General features: G+C 46.1%; 1 non-coding gene across 1 annotated transcript; it reads right to left on the bottom strand.

Moving 5' to 3' along the window:
• Nucleotides 1-896: 896 nt before the first annotated feature.
• LOC140358864 (small nucleolar RNA SNORD88) lies at nucleotides 897-987 on the bottom strand. Its single transcript, XR_011926746.1, has one exon. It is a non-coding gene; the product is annotated as a small nucleolar RNA SNORD88 (small nucleolar RNA).
• Nucleotides 988-8,902: the final 7,915 nt, after the last annotated feature.

Below are 8,902 nucleotides of genomic sequence, written 5' to 3'. Positions count from 1 at the left end.
AGCGTAACGCGTGTCCTTTAAGACAGCGTAACGCGTGTCCTTTAAGACAGCGTAACGCGTGTCCTTTAAGACAGCGTAACGCGTGTCCTTTAAGACAGCGTAACGCGTGTCCTTTAAGACAGCGTAACGCGTGTCCTTTAAGACAGCGTAAAGCGTGTCCTTTAAGACAGCGTAACGCGTGTCCTTTAAGACAGCGTAAAGCATGTCCTTTAAGACAGCGTAACGCGTGTCCTTTAAGACAGTCTAACGCGTGTCCTTTAAGACAGCGTAAAGCGTGTCCTTTAAGACAGCGTAACGCGTGTCCTTTAAGACAGTGTAACGCGTGTCCTTTAAGACAGTGTGTCCTTTAAGACAGCGTGTCCTTTAAGACAGTGTGTCCTTTAAGACAGTGTGTCCTTTAAGACAGTGTGTCCTTTAAGACAGCGTAACGCGTGTCCTTTAAGACAGTCTAACGCGTGTCCTTTAAGACAGCGTAAAGCGTGTCCTTTAAGACAGCGTAACGCGTGTCCTTTAAGACAGCGTAACGCGTGTCCTTTAAGACAGTGTGTCCTTTAAGACAGTGTGTCCTTTAAGACAGTGTGTCCTTTAAGACAGTGTGTCCTTTAAGACAGTGTGTCCTTTAAGACAGTGTAACGCGTGTCCTTTAAGTTAAAGTAATAAAAGAATAAATTGTCTCTTTTCTCTAAATCGGTTTAAATCAAGGACATTTCAGAACATGTTTGATAAAGAGCCAGTCGCACCTCAGGGTTTATGAAGTCCAAGAATGTTTCTCCAAATATTCAAAATCATCTGCAAAACAAAACCAGCGTTTAACGTTTCACGTAGACAACGATTCTTTTCATATTTGATTTTCTGGCTTTATATGAAATGAGACAAAAAGACATGATTTGTGTCATTTCCTCTTCAGAAACTCGGGCTTGTCGGGCCAGAGGTGCACTTTGACTTCAGATTGAGTCAGAGCCCAGTGCGAGTCATCACAGAGAGGAACAGGACGAGTCTGGAGAGTTTCAACAGAAGATTCTCAGAACCACGTCACAGTTGAGTGTTTTTGTGGCTCGGAGGGAGAGGACTTTCTAACCAGGATTAATCAAACTAATGTGAATGAAGATAATTGTACTCTAGCTGTGTTTGTGACGGGGGAAATGTCAGAGCAGGCTTTAAAGACTCAATTTACTATGATATGTGTCCTTTAAGTCAGTGTAACGCGTGTTCTTTAAGTCAGTGTGTCCTTTAAGACAGTGTGTCCTTTAAGACAGTGTGTCCTTTAAGACAGTGTGTCCTTTAAGACAGTGTGTCCTTTAAGACAGTGTGTCCTTTAAGACAGTGTGTCCTTTAAGTCAGTGTAACGCGTGTTCTTTAAGTCAGTGTAACGCGTGTCCTTTAAGACAGCGTAACGCGTGTCCTTTAAGTCAGCGTGTCCTTTAAGACAGTGTGTCCTTTAAGACAGTGTGTCCTTTAAGACAGTGTGTCCTTTAAGACAGTGTGTCCTTTAAGACAGCGTAACGCGTGTCCTTTAAGACAGCGTAACGCGTGTCCTTTAAGACAGCGTAACGCGTGTCCTTTAAGACAGTGTGTCCTTTAAGACAGTGTGTCCTTTAAGACAGTGTGTCCTTTAAGACAGTGTGTCCTTTAAGACAGTGTGTCCTTTAAGACAGCGTAACGCGTGTCATTTAAGACAGCGTAACGCGTGTCCTTTAAGACAGTGTAACGCGTGTCCTTTAAGACAGTGTGTCCTTTAAGACAGTGTGTCCTTTAAGACAGCGTAAAGTGTGTCCTTTAAGACGGCGTAACGCGTGTCCTTTAAAACAGTGTGTCCTTTAAGACAGCGTAACGCGTGTCCTTTAAGACAGTGTAACGCGTGTCCTTTAAGACAGCGTAACGCGTGTCCTTTAAGACAGCGTAACGCGTGTCCTTTAAGTCAGTGTGTCCTTTAAGACAGTGTGTCCTTTAAGACAGTGTGTCCTTTAAGACAGTGTGTCCTTTAAGACAGTGTGTCCTTTAAGACAGTGTGTCCTTTAAGACAGCATAACGCGTGTCCTTTAAGACAGCGTAACGCGTGTCCTTTAAGACAGCGTAACGCGTGTCCTTTAAGACAGCGCAACGCGTGTCCTTTAAGACAGTGTGTCCTTTAAGACAGTGTGTCCTTTAAGACAGTGTGTCCTTTAAGACAGCGTAACGCGTGTCCTTTAAGACAGCGTAACGCGTGTCCTTTAAGACAGCGTAACGCGTGTCCTTTAAGACAGCGTAACGCGTGTCCTTTAAGACAGCGTAACGCGTGTCCTTTAAGACAGCGTAAAGCATGTCCTTTAAGACAGCGTAACGCGTGTCCTTTAAGACAGCCTAACGCGTGTCCTTTAAGACAGCGTAACGCGTGTCCTTTAAGACAGCGTAACGCGTGTCCTTTAAGACAGCGCAACGCGTGTCCTTTAAGACAGCGCGACAGTGTGTCCTTTAAGACAGTGTGTCCTTTAAGACAGTGTGTCCTTTAAGACAGTGTGTCCTTTAAGACAGTGTGTCCTTTAAGACAGCGTAACGCGTGTCCTTTAAGACAGCGTAACGCGTGTCCTTTAAGACAGCGTAACGCGTGTCCTTTAAGACAGCGTAACGCGTGTCCTTTAAGACAGCGTAACGCGTGTCCTTTAAGACAGCGTAACGCGTGTCCTTTAAGACAGCCTAACGCGTGTCCTTTAAGACAGCCTAACGCGTGTCCTTTAAGACAGCGTAACGCGTGTCCTTTAAGACAGCGTAACGCGTGTCCTTTAAGACAGCATAACGCGTGTCCTTTAAGACAGCGCAACGCGTGTCCTTTAAGACAGCGCGACAGTGTGTCCTTTAAGACAGTGTGTCCTTTAAGACAGTGTGTCCTTTAAGACAGTGTGTCCTTTAAGACAGTGTGTCCTTTAAGACAGCGTAACGCGTGTCCTTTAAGACAGCGTAACGCGTGTCCTTTAAGACAGCGTAACGCGTTAAGACAGCGTAACGCGTGTCCTTTAAGACAGCGTAACGCGTGTCCTTTAAGACAGCGTAACGCGTGTCCTTTAAGACAGCGCAACGCGTGTCCTTTAAGACAGCGTGTCCTTTAAGACAGCGTGTCCTTTAAGACAGCGTGTCCTTTAAGACAGTGTGTCCTTTAAGACAGTGTGTCCTTTAAGACAGCGTAACGCGTGTCCTTTAAGACAGCGTAACGCGTGTCCTTTAAGACAGCGTCACGCGTGTCCTTTAAGACAGCGTCACGCGTGTCCTTTAAGACAGTGTGTCCTTTAAGACAGTGTGTCCTTTAAGACAGTGTGTCCTTTAAGACAGCGTAAAGTGTGTCCTTTAAGACGGCGTAACGCGTGTCCTTTAAGACAGCGTAACGCGTGTCCTTTAAGACAGCGTAACGCGTGTCCTTTAAGACAGCGTAACGCGTGTCCTTTAAGACAGCGCAACGCGTGTCCTTTAAGACAGTGTGTCCTTTAAGACAGTGTGTCCTTTAAGACAGTGTGTCCTTTAAGACAGTGTGTCCTTTAAGACAGTGTGTCCTTTAAGACAGCGTAACGCGTGTCCTTTAAGACAGCGTAACGCGTGTCCTTTAAGACAGCGTAACGCGTGTCCTTTAAGACAGCGTAACGCGTGTCCTTTAAGACAGCGTAACGCGTGTCCTTTAAGACAGCGTAACGCGTGTCCTTTAAGACAGTGTGTCCTTTAAGACAGTGTGTCCTTTAAGACAGTGTGTCCTTTAAGACAGTGTGTCCTTTAAGACAGCGTAAAGCGTGTCCTTTAAGACAGCGTAACGCGTGTCCTTTAAGACAGCGTAACGCGTGTCCTTTAAGTCAGCGTAAAGCACACGTGTCCTTTAAGACAGCGTAAAGCCTGTCCTTTAAGACAGCGTAACGCGTGTCCTTTAAGACAGCGTAAAGCGTGTCCTTTAAGACAGCGTAACGCGTGTCCTTTAAGACAGCGTAACGCGTGTCCTTTAAGACAGCGTAACGCGTGTCCTTTAAGACAGCGTAACGCGTGTCCTTTAAGACAGCGTAACGCGTGTCCTTTAAGACAGCGTAACGCGTGTCCTTTAAGACAGCGTAACGCGTGTCCTTTAAGACAGCGTAACGCGTGTCCTTTAAGACAGCGTAACGCGTGTCCTTTAAGACAGCGTAACGCGTGTCCTTTAAGACAGCGTAACGCGTGTCCTTTAAGACAGCGTAACGCGTGTCCTTTAAGACAGCGTAACGCGTGTCCTTTAAGACAGCGTAACGCGTGTCCTTTAAGACAGTGTGTCCTTTAAGACAGTGTAACGCGTGTCCTTTAAGACAGCGTAACGCGTGTCCTTTAAGACAGTGTAACGCGTGTCCTTTAAGACAGCGTAACGCGTGTCCTTTAAGTCAGCGTAACGCGTGTCCTTTAAGTCAGTGTAAAGCACACGTGTCCTTTAAGACAGCGTAAAGCCTGTCCTTTAAGACAGCGTAACGCGTGTCCTTTAAGACAGTGTGTCCTTTAAGACAGTGTGTCCTTTAAGACAGCGTAAAGCGTGTCCTTTAAGACAGCGTAACGCGTGTCCTTTAAGACGGTGTGTCCTTTAAGACAGCGTAACGCGTGTCCTTTAAGACGGTGTGTCATTTAAGACAGCGTAAAGCGTGTCCTTTAAGACAGCGTAACGCGTGTCCTTTAAGACAGCGTAACGCGTGTCCTTTAAGACAGCGTAACGCGTGTCCTTTAAGACAGTGTGTCCTTTAAGACAGCGTAACGCGTGTCCTTTAAGTCAGCGTAACGCGTGTCCTTTAAGTCAGTGTAAAGCACACGTGTCCTTTAAGACAGCGTAAAGCCTGTCCTTTAAGTCAGCGTAAAGCCTGTCCTTTAAGTCAGCGTAACGCGTGTCCTTTAAGTCAGCGTAACGCGTGTCCTTTAAGACAGTGTGTCCTTTAAGACAGTGTGTCCTTTAAGACAGTGTGTCCTTTAAGACAGTGTGTCCTTTAAGACAGTGTGTCCTTTAAGACAGCGTAACGCGTGTCCTTTAAGACAGCGTAACGCGTGTCCTTTAAGTCAGCGTAAAGCACACGTGTCCTTTAAGACAGCGTAAAGCCTGTCCTTTAAGACAGCGTAACGCGTGTCCTTTAAGACAGCGTAACGCGTGTCCTTTAAGACAGCGTAACGCGTGTCCTTTAAGACAGCGTAACGCGTGTCCTTTAAGACAGCGTAACGCGTGTCCTTTAAGACAGCGTAACGCGTGTCCTTTAAGACAGCGTAACGCGTGTCCTTTAAGACAGCGTAACGCGTGTCCTTTAAGACAGCGTAACGCGTGTCCTTTAAGACAGCGTAACGCGTGTCCTTTAAGACAGCGTAACGCGTGTCCTTTAAGACAGCGTAACGCGTGTCCTTTAAGACAGCGTAACGCGTGTCCTTTAAGACAGCGTAACGCGTGTCCTTTAAGACAGCGTAACGCGTGTCCTTTAAGACAGTGTGTCCTTTAAGACAGTGTAACGCGTGTCCTTTAAGACAGCGTAACGCGTGTCCTTTAAGACAGTGTAACGCGTGTCCTTTAAGACAGCGTAACGCGTGTCCTTTAAGTCAGCGTAACGCGTGTCCTTTAAGTCAGTGTAAAGCACACGTGTCCTTTAAGACAGCGTAAAGCCTGTCCTTTAAGACAGCGTAACGCGTGTCCTTTAAGACAGTGTGTCCTTTAAGACAGTGTGTCCTTTAAGACAGCGTAAAGCGTGTCCTTTAAGACAGCGTAACGCGTGTCCTTTAAGACGGTGTGTCCTTTAAGACAGCGTAACGCGTGTCCTTTAAGACGGTGTGTCATTTAAGACAGCGTAAAGCGTGTCCTTTAAGACAGCGTAACGCGTGTCCTTTAAGACAGCGTAACGCGTGTCCTTTAAGACAGCGTAACGCGTGTCCTTTAAGACAGTGTGTCCTTTAAGACAGCGTAACGCGTGTCCTTTAAGTCAGCGTAACGCGTGTCCTTTAAGTCAGTGTAAAGCACACGTGTCCTTTAAGACAGCGTAAAGCCTGTCCTTTAAGTCAGCGTAAAGCCTGTCCTTTAAGTCAGCGTAACGCGTGTCCTTTAAGTCAGCGTAACGCGTGTCCTTTAAGACAGTGTGTCCTTTAAGACAGTGTGTCCTTTAAGACAGTGTGTCCTTTAAGACAGTGTGTCCTTTAAGACAGTGTGTCCTTTAAGACAGCGTAACGCGTGTCCTTTAAGACAGCGTAACGCGTGTCCTTTAAGACAGCGTAACGCGTGTCCTTTAAGACAGCGTAACGCGTGTCCTTTAAGACAGCGTAACGCGTGTCCTTTAAGACAGCGTAACGCGTGTCCTTTAAGACAGTGTGTCCTTTAAGACAGTGTGTCCTTTAAGACAGTGTGTCCTTTAAGACAGCGTAAAGCGTGTCCTTTAAGACAGCGTAACGCGTGTCCTTTAAGACAGCGTAACGCGTGTCCTTTAAGTCAGCGTAAAGCACACGTGTCCTTTAAGACAGCGTAAAGCCTGTCCTTTAAGACAGCGTAACGCGTGTCCTTTAAGACAGCGTAAAGCGTGTCCTTTAAGACAGCGTAATGCGTGTCCTTTAAGACAGCGTAACGCGTGTCCTTTAAGACAGCGTAACGCGTGTCCTTTAAGACAGCGTAACGCGTGTCCTTTAAGACAGCGTAACGCGTGTCCTTTAAGACAGCGTAACGCGTGTCCTTTAAGACAGCGTAACGCGTGTCCTTTAAGACAGCGTAACGCGTGTCCTTTAAGACAGCGTAACGCGTGTCCTTTAAGACAGTGTGTCCTTTAAGACAGTGTAACGCGTGTCCTTTAAGACAGCGTAACGCGTGTCCTTTAAGACAGTGTAACGCGTGTCCTTTAAGACAGCGTAACGCGTGTCCTTTAAGTCAGCGTAACGCGTGTCCTTTAAGTCAGTGTAAAGCACACGTGTCCTTTAAGACAGCGTAAAGCCTGTCCTTTAAGACAGCGTAACGCGTGTCCTTTAAGACAGTGTGTCCTTTAAGACAGTGTGTCCTTTAAGACAGCGTAAAGCGTGTCCTTTAAGACAGCGTAACGCGTGTCCTTTAAGACGGTGTGTCCTTTAAGACAGCGTAACGCGTGTCCTTTAAGACGGTGTGTCATTTAAGACAGCGTAAAGCGTGTCCTTTAAGACAGCGTAACGCGTGTCCTTTAAGACAGCGTAACGCGTGTCCTTTAAGACAGCGTAACGCGTGTCCTTTAAGACAGTGTGTCCTTTAAGACAGCGTAACGCGTGTCCTTTAAGTCAGCGTAACGCGTGTCCTTTAAGTCAGTGTAAAGCACACGTGTCCTTTAAGACAGCGTAAAGCCTGTCCTTTAAGTCAGCGTAACGCGTGTCCTTTAAGTCAGCGTAACGCGTGTCCTTTAAGACAGTGTGTCCTTTAAGACAGTGTGTCCTTTAAGACAGTGTGTCCTTTAAGACAGTGTGTCCTTTAAGACAGTGTGTCCTTTAAGACAGTGTGTCCTTTAAGACAGCGTAACGCGTGTCCTTTAAGACAGCGTAACGCGTGTCCTTTAAGACAGCGTAACGCGTGTCCTTTAAGACAGCGTAACGCGTGTCCTTTAAGACAGCGTAACGCGTGTCCTTTAAGACAGCGTAACGCGTGTCCTTTAAGACAGCGTAAAGCGTGTCCTTTAAGACAGCGTAAAGCGTGTCCTTTAAGACAGCGTAACGCGTGTCCTTTAAGACAGCGTAAAGCATGTCCTTTAAGACAGCGTAACGCGTGTCCTTTAAGACAGTCTAACGCGTGTCCTTTAAGACAGCGTAACGCGTGTCCTTTAAGACAGCGTAACGCGTGTCCTTTAAGACAGTGTAACGCGTGTCCTTTAAGACAGTGTGTCCTTTAAGACAGCGTGTCCTTTAAGACAGTGTGTCCTTTAAGACAGTGTGTCCTTTAAGACAGTGTGTCCTTTAAGACAGCGTAACGCGTGTCCTTTAAGACAGTCTAACGCGTGTCCTTTAAGACAGCGTAAAGCGTGTCCTTTAAGACAGCGTAACGCGTGTCCTTTAAGACAGTGTGTCCTTTAAGACAGTGTGTCCTTTAAGACAGTGTGTCCTTTAAGACAGTGTGTCCTTTAAGACAGTGTAAAGCGTGTCCTTTAAGACAGCGTAAAGCGTGTCCTTTAAGACAGCGTAAAGCGTGTCCTTTAAGACAGCGTAACGCGTGTCCTTTAAGACAGCATAACGCGTGTCCTTTAAGACAGCGTAACGCGTGTCCTTTAAGACAGCGTAACGCGTGTCCTGTAAGACAGCGTAACGCGTGTCCTTTAAGACAGCGTAACGCGTGTCCTTTAAGACAGCGTAAAGCGTGTCCTTTAAGACAGCGTAACGCGTGTCCTGTAAGACAGCGTAACGCGTGTCCTTTAAGACAGCGTAACGCGTGTCCTTTAAGACAGCGTAACGCGTGTCCTTTAAGACAGTGTAACGCGTGTCCTTTAAGACAGTGTAACGCGTTTCCTTTAAGACAGTGTGTCCTTTAAGACAGTGTAACGCGTGTCCTTTAAGACAGTGTGTCCTTTAAGACAGTGTGTCCTTTAAGACAGCGTAACGCGTGTCCTTTAAGACAGTGTGTCCTTTAAGACAGTGTGTCCTTTAAGACAGTGTGTCCTTTAAGACAGTGTGTCCTTTAAGACAGTGTGTCCTTTAAGACAGTGTAACGCGTGTCCTTTAAGTTAAAGTAATAAAAGAATAAATTGTCTCTTTTCTCTAAATCGGTTTAAATCAAGGACATTTCAGAACATGTTTGATAAAGAGCCAGTCGCACCTCAGGGTTTATGAAGTCCAAGAATGTTTCTCCAAATATTCAAAATCATCTGCAAAACAAAACCAGCGTTTAACGTTTCACGTAGACAACGATTCTTTTCATATTTGATTTTCTGGCTTTATATGAAATGAGACAAAAAGACATGATTTGTGTCAT

Source organism: Eucyclogobius newberryi, unplaced genomic scaffold (assembly GCF_026437365.1).
Source record: "Eucyclogobius newberryi isolate DKJ021-1_F unplaced genomic scaffold, fEucNew1.0.hap1 SCAF_13, whole genome shotgun sequence".
Taxonomy (NCBI): Eukaryota; Metazoa; Chordata; class Actinopteri; order Gobiiformes; family Gobiidae; genus Eucyclogobius; species Eucyclogobius newberryi.
The sequence above is the reverse complement of the archived record's forward strand: the minus strand, read 5'-3'. Positions and strand labels throughout refer to the sequence as shown.